Source organism: Pleurodeles waltl, chromosome 4_1 (genome assembly GCF_031143425.1).
Source record: "Pleurodeles waltl isolate 20211129_DDA chromosome 4_1, aPleWal1.hap1.20221129, whole genome shotgun sequence".
Taxonomy (NCBI): Eukaryota; Metazoa; Chordata; class Amphibia; order Caudata; family Salamandridae; genus Pleurodeles; species Pleurodeles waltl.
Window position 1 is genome coordinate 819622360 of NC_090442.1, and position 16602 is coordinate 819638961.

The following is a 16602-nucleotide window of genomic DNA, read 5'->3' on the forward strand; positions in this document are numbered from 1 at the left end:
CCCTGAAACGTGTGCCCACTACCACTGCCCCCAGGTCCCTGCTGTTCTTGGGGTGGTGGGTTAGCCTGGGTTCCCTGTAGTGGTGGACACACTGCTGCTTGACGTGTCCTGGGGACATAGGTGTGGGCCCGCTGGGTGGATGCTGTGCTGGTGTTTCCTGAGGGGGGAGGCTCTGTGGTGGCCTGTGACTGTGTCAGGGGAACCGACTGTCCCAATGTTCCAGATGGGCTGGTCATCTAGATCCAATTGGACAGAGCTGCTGTCATCACTGTGGGCCTCTTCTGTGGATGGAGTGGACATGTCTGGAACCTCCCGTCCGGTGACGTTGGGTAGGGGTCCTGCAAGGGTGTAAAGGCATGATTATTGCACCTGTGTGTGCCATGGTGTGCAATGGGTGGGTGACCCTGTACCCCAGTGCTTCCATTCCTGTGTAGGAACTTGTGAGATAATTGTTTAGGGGTCTGTGTGGGTATGTGTAGTGGACATGCATTGGTGATGGGTGTCCATGCTTTGTTGTTGCATGCAGTGCTTGGTGTTGGGATGTGTGGTTTGTGATAGTGGGACATATGTGAGGAGTTAGAGTGATGGGGTCAGGGTGAGGGTGGGGGTATGTGATAGCATGCAGGTAGGGTGGAGGGGTGAAGTAGTTAAAGATTTAACTTACCAGAGTCCATTCCTCCAGCTACTCCTGCAAGGCCCTCAGGATGCAGTATAGCCAAGACCTGCTCCTCGCATGTTGTTAGTTGTGGGGGAGGAGGTGGGGGTCTTCCGCCAGTCCTCTGAACCGCAATGTGGTGTCTTGAGACCACGGAACGCACCTTCCCCCATAGGTCGTTCCACCTCTTCCTGATGTCATCCCGTGTTCTTGGGTGCTGTCCCACTGCATTGACCCTGTCCACGATTCTGTGCCATAGCTCCATCTTCCTAGCTATGGTGGTGTGCTGCACCTGTGGTCCGAATAGCTGTGGCTCTACCTGGATGATTTCCTCCACCATGACCCTGACCTCCTCCTCAGAAAATCTGGGGTTTCTTTGCAGTGCCATGGGGTGGTGTGGGTGATGTGTGAGGTGGTGTGTGTTGTGATGTGTGGGGTGATGTTTAGGGGTATGTGGTGTTTTGTGTGTGGATGTGTATGTGTGATGGTGTTGTGTGCCTCTGTATGCTGGTGTTGTCTTTGCTTTGCTGTCTCTCTGGCTTTCTTCAAAAATGTTGGTAGTAAGGGTTTGTGGGTAATGTGGGTGTGTGTTTTATATTGTATTGGGTGTGTGGGAGTGGTGTGTGTATGTGTATCAGGTGTGTGTATTTCGATTTGTCCAATGTGGTAGTGTTTTGTATATGTGTGTGTATTTTGAGCGCGGCGGTGTGTACCGCCAATGGAATACCGCGTTTGAAAGACCACCGTGTGGATTCATGGGTCGTGATAGTGTGGGTGTATTCCTGTTGGCGTGACGGTGGAGGTTTTGTTATCGCCAGTTTATCACTGACCTTTGGTGTGGCGGACTTGTGTGGTGTCTAGATTTTGGCGGATTCTGAGCTGTGGGTCGTAATAGCTGTTCGGAATTCCACAGCCACGGCGGTGTGTTGGCGGTCTTCTGCAAGGCGGTAAGCAGCATTTACCACCAATGTTGTAATGAGGGCCTAAGTACTTGGATTGGGTCTTTCCGAATATCTTGGTCATTTTTCCGCAAGGGGGGAGAGGTTTGCAGAAGATTCTTTGGGCACTCCTTTTTTGCGGTCCTGCCTAGGTGTACACCTCAATGAAAGATGAGTTGGAAAGGTCCTAATACCAGAGGTGATCAACGTTACCCCAGGCAAGGACATTTTCAGTGCACAATTCCCTTTTTCAAGCTCTTATAGTGATAGTACCACCTTGATTTCACATGCACTATAAGATTGTACTACTGTTTGATGGTTTTTACTTCTAGGACCTGTGTCAGGTCGGCGTTATTTGAGAGCGAGGGAGAGCAAGACCAAAGTTCATCTGTGTGCGGGCCATGCCTGACTGGGGTTGCTGACAGAAGACAGGCAGCTACAGAATCCTGGGCAGTACCATGAGATGCAGACATAATATAAACATCTTTGTTTGTCAATGTTAGAGAGCTATGGACTTGTGCTGTAATTTCTAGAGTTTTTACAAAACCAGAGGTAGCGTGATTGTTTGATGTGAGATCTTGTTTAGTTGCTGATTGTTGGAAATGGCCCTTTTCCGGGTCATCCCTAAATTTTTTTCCTCCTTCCTCCTAGTTTTTCTGACCTGTTTAAGTTGGCTTTAGTACTCTGGGCACTCTACCAATGCTCCCTGTGTAAATTTTATTGTTGATCGGTTTATCCATGATTGCAATATTTGATTTACTTGTAAGTCCCTAGTAAAGTGCACTAGAGGTACCCTGCGCCTGTAAGTCAAATGCTACTAGTGGGCCTGCAGCACGGGTTGTGCAACCCACATTAGTTGCCCTGTAAACATGGGTCAGACCTGCCACTGAATTGTCTGTGTGTGCAGTTTTAAGCTGACAATTTGACTTGGTAAGTGTACCCACTTGCCAGGCATAAACCTCCCCTTTTTTAGTTATGTAAGGTACCCCTAAGGTAGGCCCTAGGTAGCCCCTTGGGCAAAGTGCAGTGTATGTTAAAGGTAGGACATGTATTTTTGCGGTTTTACATCTCCTAACAGTGAAATACTGCAAAATTTGTTTTTCACTGTTGCAAGGCCTATCTCTCATAGGTTAACATGGGGGTTGCCTTTAAATATCTTTACAGTGCAGATTCCCTTTGAGAGCAAACCTTCCAGGAACTGTGTGCCCAGTTGGAGCCAGGCCTCATGTCAGCTATCCGCCATCCCACAGGAATCCCCCCTCTAGTGCAGGTCCTGTCAGTACTCCATTTCCTGCAAAGTGGGTCCTTTCAAACAACAGTGGCCATTGCATCAGGCATGTCCCAGCCAATGTTCTCTAATGTGTTGTCCAGAGTGTTATCTGCCCTGCTGAAACACATGCGCAGCTACATTGTTTTCCCTCAGGTGGAGGATTTGCCTACAGTGAAAGGTGACTTCTATTCCCTGGGACATATCCCCAACATCATAGGTGCCATTGATGGAACACATGTGGCCTTGGTCCTCCCGCAGGAGTGAACAGGTGTACAGAAACCGGAAGAGTTACCATTCAATGAATGTGCAGATGGTGTGTTTGGCCGACCAGTACATCTCCCATGTGAATGCCACGTTTCCTGGCTCAGTGCATGACGCTTACATTCTAAGGAATAGCAGCATCCCTTATGTGATGTGGCTACTCTAGAGGCACCGTGTGTGGTTATTAGGTGAGGACATGGACCCTATACAGTGTGAATAGTTGTCTGGGTCTGGGGTTGTCCCTAAGGGTTAGTGTGTGTCTAACAGTTGTCCCTCAACATTTGCAGGTGACTCTGGCTACCCCAACCTGTCATGGCTACTGACCTCAGTGAGGAATCCCAGGAAAAGGGCAGAGGAACACTACAATGAGGCACATGGGCGAACTAGGAGGGTTATAGAGAGGACCTTCAGCCTCCTGAAGGCCAGGTTCAGGTGCCTCCATATGACTGGTGGTTCCCTATACTACTCACCAAAGAAGGTGTGCCAGATCGATGTGGCCTGCTGTATGCTGCACAACTTGGTTTTGCGACGACAGGTGCCTTTTCTGCAGGAGGATGGTCCTAAAGGAGGTATTGTGGCAGCTGTGGAGCCTATGGACAGTGAAGAAGAGGAGGCAGAAGAAGAGGACATAGACAACAGAAACACCGTGATCCATCAGTACTTCCAGTGAGACACAGGTAAGAAGACATCACTGCCTCCTACATCTGATAAAATTGTTCGACCTCTGATCTGTCAGTCACTTTCACCCAGTGTATGGACCCTGATTTGTCACTTTGCCTTTCAATTTCACAGATGTGGGTCCCACTGTGTGAACTCTGCTATGTTACCTCATGGACTAGAGCTGTGTGACATAGGTATGTTGACAATACAATGGACATTGCTATTTCCCTCAGTTATTGCAAATACACAATTGTGAAAGCACAGACTGACTCCACATTGTTTTGTGATTTAAGGGTGTTTATTTAAGTGCTAAATAGTGGAGGGAGTTGTAAAATGGTCAGGGGTGATGGTGGAGGAATGTCCATGGCAGAGTCCAGTCTATTTGTCTCACAGGTGCATTGTCCAAAGGGGCATAGGAAGTGGAGCTAGGGCAGTTTAAGGATGGACAGGGTGACACAGTGGGACAGAAGGATGACATTCAGGGCGGTCTCATTTCTTGGCGCGGGTCTTGGCATTGTTCTCTGTCTTTGTCCTGGATCTCAGCGACTGCTTGCGGGGTGGTTCTCCATCTGCAGAGGGTGGGGTGCTGGTGTCGTGGTCCTGTGGCGGTGCTTCCTGTCCACTAGCGCCAGCGGAGGTGGTGGGTGTCAGGGGCCACTTGTTGTGCCACAGTGTCCCTCCTGGTGTTCACGAGGTCCTTCAGCACCCCTACAATGGTGCCCAGGGTGGTATTGATGGATTTGAGTTCCTCCCTGAACCCCAAATACTGTTCCTCCTGCAGCCGCTGGGTCTCCTGAAACTTGGCCAGTACCGTTGCCATTGTCTCCTGGGGAGATGGTAGGCTTCCATGATGTTGGAGAGGGCCTTGTGGTGAGTGGGTTCCCTGGGCCTGTCCTCCCCCTGTTGCACAGCAGCCCTCTCAGTTCCCCAGTTTTCCTGGTCCTCTGTCCCCTGAACCTTGTGCCCACTACCACTGCCCTCAGGTCCCTGCTGTTCTTGGGGTGGTGGGTTAGCCTGGGTTCCCTGTAGTGGTGGACACACTGCTGCTTGACGTGTCCTGGGGACATAGGTATGGGCCCGCTGGGTGGGTGCTGTGCTGGTGTTTCCTGAGGGGGGAGGCTCTGTGGTGGCCTGTGACTGTGTCAGGGGAACCGACTGTCCCAATGTCCCAGATGGGCTGGTCATCTAGATCCAGTTGGACAGAGCTGCTGTCATCACTGTGGGCCTCTTCTGTGGATGGAGTGGACATGTCTGGAACCTCCTGTCCGGTGACGTTGGGTAGGGGTCCTGCAAGGGTGTAAAGGCATGATTATTGCACCTGTGTGTGCCATGGTGTGCAATGGGTGGGTGACCCTGTATCCCAGTGCTTCCATTCCTGTGTAGGACCTTGTGAGATAATTGTTTAGGGGTCTGTGTGGGTATGTGTAGTGGACATGCATTGGTGATGGGTGTCCATGCTTTGTTGTTGCATGCAGTGCTTGGTGTTGGGATGTGTGGTTTGTGATAGTGGGACATATGTGAGGAGTTAGAGTGATGGGGTCAGGGTGGGGGTATGTGATAGCATGCAGGTAGGGTGGAGGGGTGAAGTAGTTAAAGATTTAACTTACCAGAGTCCATTCCTCCAGCTACTCCTGCAAGGCCCTCAGGATGCAGTATAGCCAAGACCTGCTCCTCGCATGTTGTTAGTTGTGGGGGAGGAGGTGGGGGTCCTCCGCCAGTCCTCTGAACCGCAATGTGGTGTCTTGAGACCACGGAACGCACCTTCCCCCATAGGTCGTTCCACCTCTTCCTGATGTCATCCCGTGTTCTTGGGTGCTGTCCCACTGCATTGACCCTGTCCACGATTCTGTGCCATAGCTCCATCTTCCTAGCTATGGTGGTGTGCTGCACCTGTGGTCCGAATAGCTGTGGCTCTACCTGGATGATTTCCTCCACCATGACCCTGAGCTCCTCCTCAGAAAATCTGGGGTGTCTTTGCGGTGCCATGGGGTGGTGTGGGTGATGTGTGAGGTGGTGTGTGTTGTGATGTGTGGGGTGATGTTTAGGTGTATGTGGTGTTTTGTGTGTGGATGTGTATGTGTGATGGTGTTGTGTGCCTTTGTATGCTGGTGTTGTCTTTGCTTTGCTGTCTCTCTGGCTTTCTTCAAAAATGTTGGTAGTAAGGGTTTGTGGGTAATGTGGGTGTGTGTTTTATATTGTATTGGGTGTGTGGGAGTGGTGTGTGTATGTGTATCAGGTGTGTGTATTTCGATTTGTCCAATGTGGTAGTGTTTTGTATATGTGTGTGTATTTTGAGTGCGGCGGTGTGTACCGCCAATGGAATACCGCGTTTGAAAGACCACCGCGTGGATTCATGGGTCGTGATAGTGTGGGCGTATTCCTGTTGGCGTGACGGTGGAGGTTTTGTTATCGCCAGTTTATCACTGACCTTTGGTGTGGCGGACTTGTGTGGTGTGTAGATTTTGGTGGATTCTGAGCTGTGGGTCGTAATAGCTGTGGCGGAATTCCACGGCCACGGCGGTGTGTTGGCGGTCTTCTGCAAGGTGGTAAGCAGCATTTACCACCAATGTTGTAATGAGGGCCTAAGTACTTGGATTGGGTCTTTCCGGATATCTTGGTCATTTTTCCGCAAGGGTGGAGAGGTTTGCAGAAGATTCTTTGGGCACTCCTTTTTTGCGGTCCTGCCTAGGTGTACACCTCAATGGAAGATGAGTTGGAAAGGTCCTAATACCAGAGGTGATCAACGTTACCCCAGACAAGGACATTTTCAGCAAAATTTGTTTTTCACTGTTGCAAGGCCTATCTCTCATAGGTTAACATGGGGGTTGCCTTTAAATATCTTTACAGTGCAGATTCCCTTTGAGAGCATATAGAAATATGGAGTTAGGGGTCTCTGAACTCACAATTTAAAAATACATGTGTTAGGTTGAAAATGCCACTTCTAGAAAGTAAGCATGTTCTTGCTTTAAGCATTCTGTGACTCTGCCTGATGGTGGATTCCCTGTCTGGGTCAGTTTGACAGTTGGGCTGTTTGTGAATCCACTCTAGACAGTGCGACAAAGGGTGCTGGGGTGTAGCCTACATATCCTGATGAGCCATCTGTGCTAGAGTGGAGGGAGGAGTGGTCACTTACACCTGAATGGGCTGTGCCTACCCTCTCACAATGCAGACTCCAATCCTCCAGTGTGTGTCTGGGGCCTGGCCTGGGAAAGGCAGGACCTGTAAATAACAGATACTTTCCTTTGAAGTTTGCCTACTTCAAAGGAAGGAAAGGGTATAAGTAGTGGATTTTCTTCAAGATCACTTCTGGAACCAAGAGGAACCTCTGCTAAGGAGAAGAGCTGAGGAGGAGTGCTGCTCTGCCTGTAACTGTGCCTTGTTTGGCTATCCTGCAGTTGATGTTTCTACCTGGGAAAGGGGACAAAGCCTGTACTTTGTGGTATATTCCTGCATGTGAATAATCACCAAGGGCTTGAACTGACCTTGCCTCCTGTTGTGAAGTCTCAGGGCCATCAAGGACTTCTTCTGTTAACATCTGGACTCTCTGCTGAGACTCCTGCCCTTCCAAGTGGTGTCCTATCCAGTCCCAGGGCCCCTGAAAGGTGAAATGGCAGACAAGAGCTGAAAATCCACACACGGAATGCCTTGTGGGGAAATTTTCAACACACCATCTGCAACGTGGCTGATAAACGATGTGCCGCTGGCTTCGTGAAAGCAATCGACACTCCACCTGCATCGCAGCTGGGAGATAGACGCATCATGGCTGGAGAAACGATGCACAACACCAGCTTGCAGATTCTGATAACGATTCAAACCCCATGTAGCACGGTTTTCTAACACCATGCAACAGGATTTTCCACGCATCGTCCCTGGGCGTCAAATTCAAAAACAACTCTGCACGGATCCGAGGTCTCCTGTCAGGAAATAATGCATTGTTCTTTTGTGAGGGAGAAAACTGCTGCATCGCAACCTGACTGGAGAAGAAATGACGCACGACCTCCCTTGCGAGGAAGGAATCAACGCATTGCTGCCTTTTCCGAGCCACGCTTGCCTGAGCGGCTTTATTTTTTACACTGACTTTGTGCAAAATCATCTTCTCTATTATTTTCAATGGAGTAACACCCTTATTCTTTTGAACATTCATATTTTAACTTGTGTATGTTGGATTTTTGTTGTTTTGGTCTTGTTTGATTTAGATAAATATATAAATGTTACCTATTTTTCTAAACTGGTGTGGTGTCCACTTTCTAGGGTTTTCACTGTATTACAGTGTGTTGGTACAAATACTTTACACATTGCTTCTGAGTTAAGCCTGCCTGTTTGTGCCAAGCTACCATAGGGGTGAATGGGAGTTAATCAGGTGTGTTTATTCTTTCCCTTGACTAGAGTGAGGGTCCTTGCTTTGACAGGGGGTAACCTGACTGCCAACCAAAGATCCCATTTCTAGGCCGACAGTGTCATTTTATGTGTACCTCTTGTACCACTTGTTTCCATTGTGATGCTCCTCCTGAGTGGGTTGATAGGACTGGGAAGGGCTGAAACATCGTCTGGGATTGCACATATTACAGCCATTGGATCTTTCAAGATATGAAGCAGTAATGGTGTGCCAATCCTTGGTGAAGGGGACTCCATCTGGGTAATATTATTTGCAATTGTTCTCCTGCTGTCTGCAGGAAGATGCTTCAAGGTAGGCTTCTTGCGTGACTTGTTTATAATTGGCTGCTGATTTTTGCCAGATCTCACATGAACTCAACTGGGTGCTATTCCACAGTTGCTTGAGGGTAGCTGTGTGCACCCGCTCTTTGGGCCTGTTAAGTGTTTAGATTGAGTTGCACAAGCCAGCGTGTGGAGGTGAGATGTGAGACTCTGAAGGGGGCTTCACCGGGCCACAAGCCACACCAAGACCTAGCTTGGCCACTTCTGTGGTGCGGGGCTCAACCTGCTTACAGGGGCCAAAATGCTTCCCGTACCCTGACGTACCACTGTAGCTGCAGCCTTGTGATGTCAGGTATCGTGCTAGGGATTGCCAAATATTGTGCCAGGGGAGCCCTGGGCTCTTTGAGGCTTCTCTAGGACTACAGGGTCTTCAGTGTCTTCTGGGGCACTTCTGGGATATACCTGCACCACCTCTTCTCCCTGGTTGGCCCCTCTTGCAACAGAGGGGTGGGAGGGGCATGAGCACGCAGGAGTGGCAGCTGGGGCAGAGTTAAAGTCAAAATCATGCTGAGTCTGGGCAATTAGGCCGGGTTGGATTCAGGCCGTGGGCGGGAGGCAGAAGATGACTGGTAGCAATGAGCAAGCTCCCACCGCAACCAAGGCCATTAAGAGAGGGAGACGGGCAGACAGAGTCCATTAGCACTTCTTCTTCCGGCGTCACTGCAACTTAACACTAAGGAGCGCAGGGGCACAAACCACCGATTACCACAGCTAAGGGCCGATGATGGGGGCCACGGCCACTGCAATGGCTGCCATAACCGCAAAGAGCTGCTGTGAGCCGCAGTGCTATGTCCGCTTTGTCTGCTGTGTCTGCTGCAACCACAGCCTCGACCACAGACACGATCACAGCGGGCCGCCATCAGCAGTGCCATCAGCGCCATCAGCACTGCACCACTACGAACAGCAACAGGCAATAATGGGTGATAGCGGGCAGTGGTGGTCAGAACAAGAGGTAGTCAAGCAGTAATCGGGCCAAGAGGCAGCTGGGCTAGAGGTAGCAGCGGTGAGCAGGCAGCAGCAGCAGAGGCAGTGACAGGCTCCGCCTCTTCCTTCTCACATCACCTTGCTCTCGCGTTGGCATCTCACGTCAGAACCTTGACCTGACTTGAAGCAGTGTACAAATCCCATTTGATTGATTGAGTGACCGCTCCAGAAAATTCTTTGTCTTCTTTTCTCTGTTCCATTTCTTATTTCCCTCCGAGATCAATGACTATGATATGTTATTTCTTGTAACATCCAGAGTGTTTACAGCATTGTTCCTACTGATCAGAGGGACCATTAAATTAAAACATATTTATCCAAGAACTTTACATAAGTTGACTTCAACTCAGTCACATCAAGAGATAATCGTTCCCTTTTCCACCAAAATATACATTCATCTAAACAGCTTTATTCCTCTCGAGAAGAGTAAGAAGGGTCTTTGTGTAATTTCAACAAATATATGTATTTGGCCCCCATGCTGCCTGTAAGAAATTGGGTTTCTATTTGAGGTTGGTGATTGCCTACTTTGAGGAATAATCTCAACAATTGTCAGGGTGAACCCTCTGAGTCAGTAGAGTAATTTGAGCTCAAACCCCATGACACAGAGCAGTCAGACTTACCTTTGTGCATTGTGTAAAGTATGCATGCAGTACTAAAAGAGTAATAAAGTAAAAATATCAAACAATAAAAACACTAAACTAAATTCGAAATCTATGAATTTTTAAAGCTTTTAGTAGAAATAGAACCAAAAAAAGTGCCTATGATAGTCACTGATCATAGTAGATCAGGATCAAGATGCAATTTCTGGTTGGGTGAATGAAATCTGGATCAGACATACCATTTGGATTTGTCACAGTGAAAGGCTGGAAGTCAGAAAGTCCAAAAAAGTTATCTCACTGTTCTGCAAGAAAAAACTTCCTACAGTTCCCAAAGTTTCTTCCGGTGTTTAGACAACTGCAGGAGTTGACTTTTTTATCAGGTGATCAGAGAAGGCACTTGGAGACTCACAGGGTATCAGGCAGAAGCCTAAAGCAGGCCCCAGTCCAGCTTCAGTTGTTACTGGTCAGCTCGGTACTTCCATAAAAAAGACTCTTGCAGCTTACTGTGTCCATGTAGCCAGACAGAAGGTCAACTGACATATGGAGTCTACTTTTTTGTTCTGGTACAAGAGGTCATACATAGCAGGTCCAGTTCTTGTCAGATCTTTCACAGGTCAAGAAAGTGTTCTGAAGTGGGTGCTTGGAGGTCCAAGCTTGGCACAAGCTAGTGGACAGGGGTGATCCATGGGCACTCCCTAATCAATGCAGTAAAGATTTCCATGGCCAACCTTACCCACTTTTTCAGTAGTTCCTGTTTGCTTTACTGTAAACAAGCCCAAAATGCCATCTGCTAGAGCATTTTCAAGAAGGAGAAAAACTTGGGCTCTGAGGGCTGGGGGATTGTGTGAGTGTGTCAAGGGAAATCACAATTATTCTCCCACACCTAAAACTAAAATCTAGTTCGAAACAGATACTTAACCACAATAAATCAAGAGACAGAATTTGGTAGGAGAGAAGGACAGTACTACTGGAATATCAACACCAACAATATTGTGGTGGAAGAATAACGAGGACAGAATATCATGGAATATCATATCGAAAGGTAAGTGCAAATAGGGAAGTATAGATTTACTATTTCTATGTCCCCATTTATGTACATTTAAATATATGCTTCATAAAGGTATATATATGTGGATTTAGGTATAGAAAATCTAGACTTACCTGACTATGGTCGTCATTATGAACATGGTGGTAAACACCGCACCGCCGGCAGTGGCGGTAACTACCGCCAACAGGATGGTGGTCCGGACCGCCAAATAATGAAGCCAATGAGAAACAAGTAGCGGTCCATCCACACACTTCCTTTTTTGTAGTCCCGACAACGATGGAGGAGGCCGCCCTCAGGCCAGCAGAAAGGGCCTACCCACCCACCAAATAATCAAACACCACACCGCACTTTAGTTCGAAGGTGTGAACCAACACCAGGCAAAGCATGGTGGAAACAAACAGTATAAAAGGAAACACTCACCGTAGGTGCACAGAACACGCTGGTGCAGGCATGGAGCAAGAGTTGGAAATAATGTCAGTGCTTCTCCTTGCCATATTACTCCAGGACCGTGACCAACGACGAAGACGACGACTGTAAGTACTGCATTCTAGTACACATGGGAAGAAAGGGCACAGTTACACACCCACCACGCAAAGCGCTCTCAACCCCTCCCACCACCCCAAGCCATACATACCATAACAAAATGTACTTACCTGACATAAGCCAACAAATACCTGCACCAATGTGCACACCTGTGCACACCACACCCCCACAGTGAAGCACTGTACAATGTCTCTATATTGTGCCAACAGCACTGACGGGCACTTACATTTTATTACAAGGAACAAAAGTAATGTCCAAATAAGTCCATTGACCAGTCCATGACCTCCATGTGTGCAAAGGAAACTCCACTGGAAAGGGGCATCAATGGGGCAGCCAGGCATTTCAGGTAACAGGGGATAGTGGGGGTGGGGACTCAGGTCTTGAAGCGGGGGTTTGGGCTTAGGTTTGGGAGGTGGAGGGGGTTTGGGCTTGCCTTTGGAAGGAGGTGGAGTGGGCCAGGACCGGGGGGCTGGCAGAGGGACCTGGGGAACACGGGGTTTCGTCCTCCCTGGGGAAGAGGCACGGGAATGGGAAGGGCAGACTTAAATGAGGAAGGAGTGGACCTAGCAAGGGCATGGGTACGTTTAGAGACAAGACGGGGTGGGTCAGTGGGTTCAAACAGTTCAAAACAGGAGAGGAAAAGCTTCTTACGTGCAGTTGGAGGGGATCTGGAGCCAGGTCTGGGAGTGGAGGGTAAGGGAGTGTTCATACCAGATGTAGGTGTGCCGGATGTGGATACAGGTGCCTGTTTAGTATGCTTATGTGTGGTATATGTGTGTGGTGTGGATGTGTGTGAACACTTGAGTGTTTTGGGAGGACAGGGGGTGGACACAGTGGGAGAAGACAGGCTGCCAGTGTAGATGGATGTTGTGTGGGTGTCTGCAGGTCTGGTGAGTGTGCTGTAAGTGTCTGTGAATGTAGTTGTGGTGAGTGGAGGTGTGGTGTCTGGGGTGCATGTCTGGATGTTAGCTGTTGTGGTGACTGCATGAATGGGGGCAGCAGTAGTGACTGAGGGTGCAGTGCATGTGGGTGTGCATGTTGAGGTGACAGACAGGGTGGCGGGGAGGTTGACACAGTGGGGGAGGTGGATGTTATTGTGTATGCTTTGGTATGTTGGGTGTGTGCCTGCCTGTGGTGGGAAGTGTGGTGCTTGTGTTTGTCTGTGTGCTTCTTGTGTGTTGATCTGTGTGCATAGTTGTCTGTATGTGTGCTTTGGATGGGTGAAGGGAGTGGGGTGCTGGAAGGGGTAGAGGTGTTGGGAGGGGGAACGGAAAGACCAGGGACACTGGCTGCCATCAAAGAGGAGGCCAGAGCCTGAAAAGATCTCTGTAGGCCAGACATGGCACTGTGAATGCCTTCCAGGTATGCATTGGATTGATGCATCTGGGATGCTATTCCCTGGATGGTTGTCTGCCCTACAGAGATGGTTCTCAGGAGGTCAATAGCCTCCTCCGTGAGGGCAGCTGGGCTGACTGGGGCAGGGGATGAGATACCTTGGGTGAAGGAGACGCCCACCCTACTGGGTGAGTGGACACGGGCAACTCGGTGAAGGAGCAACTGGGAGGGCAGTGATGGCATAGGGGTGGCAGAAGATGATAAAGAATGGGTGGGGCCAGTAGGGTCCGCCACCATCAGGGAGCTGCCATCGGAAGAGGTATCAGATTCACTACCTCCAGTGGTAATTGCCTCTCCCGTGGTACTTTCCTCACCCTTCAACCCACTGGTCTCCTTGGCATTTTGTTGACTCTGCCTCCTTGGAACCATGGGCTACTGCCTCAGCTCCCTCGCTAGTTGATGCTAATGTATACAGGGACACAAGAACACGGGGGGCAACAAAATAAAGAAAAGTGTATGTTTAATCCCTGAAATAGGTACATTTTGAGACACAGACACTCCCACCCAGGTCAGGCACGAACCCTCAACAGACACAACATAGGTTATGAATGTGCCCCTGACTAGTAGGCATGACCCAAGCATATACCATATTACCTTCATGAAACACGACTCTGATACACTGTGTGAAGTGAACCCATGAGAGACCATGCCAAGCCAATACATCTGCAAGTTCATAAGGCCACAATGAACACCAGATGACAACAAGGAGACCCCTCATAGGCCTACAGACCCTTCCAAAACGAGCTATGACACTGTCCCAAGGACGTGAAGGGGGAAGGACTGCAGTGACACACCTGTCTAAGTGCCTGGTACTACAATTAATGCATCCCACAGCACTCAAATACACCCATTATAGTGATATCACAACAGTGTTGGCCCTTGTGGCTGCTGTGCTGCCTTCAAGCGCCCATCCATATCTGGATATGCCACCGCCAGAATGCAGGCCATTATTTGAGTCAGGGTCCAACGGGCACCCCTTCCTCGTTGGGAGTCCTTCCCCAGCTGGGCCTCTCCGGTCTTCTTAGCCCAGCGCCTCAAGTCCTACCACCGCTTCATGCAGTGGGTGCTCCGCCGGTTGTAGACGGATCCACACTTCCTTGGAGATGGCTTGCCACAGGCCTTTCTTTTGATGGGTCCTGACCTGCATGGGACAAACAGAGTAAAAAAAAGGACATCAGTGTGGGTGCCCCGTACACAAATGCCATGCCCTTTCATACTGACATGGCCCATGGAGACATGCATATGAACAAATTACAAGCAGAAAGTGCCAGACAACCTTCAGCTAGGCAGTCACACATCAAACACACATGCATACAGGCATCCGCCACATTCACACACATCTAAGTATCCTCTGGTCGCCCATACAACTTTGCATACAGGGTAGGACCCCATTCACCAGCTTCTCCAGCTCATCCGCGGTGAAGGCATGGACCTGTTCCCCTACGACACATGCCATCTCTGGGACCAGAGTCAGGACACAGCAGCACACGCAGTGGAGTACTACCCTTCACGTAATGCAGGAGTCAAGTGTCAAGGGTCTGTCAAAATGGCAGTAGATACCGTGGCGGTGTGCACCGTCACCACCGGCGGCGATCATGATTGGCCTAGGTTCCCCATTGACAACCATGTAATCCAATAATCAGGTGCACAGCAGTGAACGCGGCCTACCGCCATGACGACTAACACCAGTGGAATGAAGTCACTTCCACACTACCATACCTGGATGGCAGGAGGCTGCCCTTTTGCTTTCACCACGTCTTCATAGCCATGCTGGGGGCCTCATCCATGGCCACATTCTCTCTCCCGTTTGTCGATTACTGACATGATTCTTTGATCCACACATGTACTCACAGGTGAAAGTGTGTATACAATGTGATGCCATTATGACAGAGAAACCTCAGCACACATTAGCCTGACGGTGTACCTCATTCTTTCTGTTTGTGTGCGTTATCTATGTCTCGCATTTTGAAAAGTATAGTGACATCATGTGATGCAAGTGTATGTCGGCACTCAAAATGTGTTCTTTCCTCCCCCATAGGTACAGACCCATGTGGCACGGGAGGGCCCCATCTGTTTACAGACCACTAGTAGATCTGGCCACTATGGAGGAACATCACATCATTAACTACCGACTTAGTAGAGCTACAATCCATGACCTCTGTGCATTAATGGATCCTGTTCTGAAGCCAGCCAATCGGAATCAGCATGCCATCCCTTCAACTGTGCAAGTGCTATCTGTGCTCCATTTTTTGGCCATGGGCTCATGACAGTGGGTATGGCTGCAGGGGTATCACAGCCACATCCTGTCCAATTTCCTGGATGCATTTGTTCAACACTTGCAAACGTATGTCCAGTTTCCCCAAAGGGCTGAACTCACTGCCATCAAATCTGGTTTGTATGCCTTTGCTAATATCCCCCATGTGGTTGGTGCCATTGATGGAACACACATAGCCCTCATACCCCCAGATTGAAGGAACAGGTGTATAGGAATTGTAAGAACTATCACTCCATGAATATACAATTGGTGTGTACTAATGCTAAGTACATTTCACACGTCAATGCCAAGTTCTCAGGATCAGTCCATGAATCATTTGTCCTGAGAAACAGCAGTGTACCACACATGATGAGACAACTACAGGAGGACAGAGCTTGGCTCATAGGTGAGTGTATATGACATTGGATCAGTTACATAGCTGACAGGCAGGCTGTATGCAAGTAAAATGTGTGTGTTCATGTCCTCTTTCGCCCACTTTTGCAGGTGATTCTGGCTACCCCAACTTGCAATGACTCCTGACACCTGTGAGGAATACCAGGGCAGATGCTGAGAGGAATTATAATGAGACCCATGGTCATACTAGGAGGGTGATAGAGTGCTTTATAGGACTCCTGAAGGCAAGATTTAATTGCCTCCATCTCTCTGGAGGATCCCTGTGCTATGCCCCTGACAAGGTACGTAAGATAGTGGTGGCCTGCTGCATGCTGCACAACTTGGCTGTGAGGAAAGCTATCCCACTTCTGGAAGAGAGGGGTGCTGTCCAACCAGCCCTGCAACCTCATAGGAGGAAAGTGCTGTCCAACCAGCCCTGCAACCTCATAGGAGGGATGAGAGTGATGGTGAGAAAGAAGAGGGGGAAGATATCAACTCCAGGACCCAGCTAATCTGGTTACACTTCCAGTGACTCTCAGGTACTGTTCAATGATGCTATTGTCTTTAGTGCATAGTTTCAGTCTGACTCATGTAATAAGTACTGTGGTGTATTTTGTCAGTGACAATGCTAAATTATGATGGAAGTGGCAGGTGCCAGGGAACACAATTTTATATACAGTGTAACATAGTTCAAACACTACAGTGTGTTGGATCCTCTCCTGCAATAAACGTGGGATTATGATGGTAACTGGCTAATGCATTCACATTCACAATTAATATCTCATATTGATTAAGAACATATGTTTTGAGTGCACAGGTGCATTTATTCAATGTCAATATATACATAAGTGTTGGGACAGTGAAAGGGAGTGGGCACATGTTTATACAA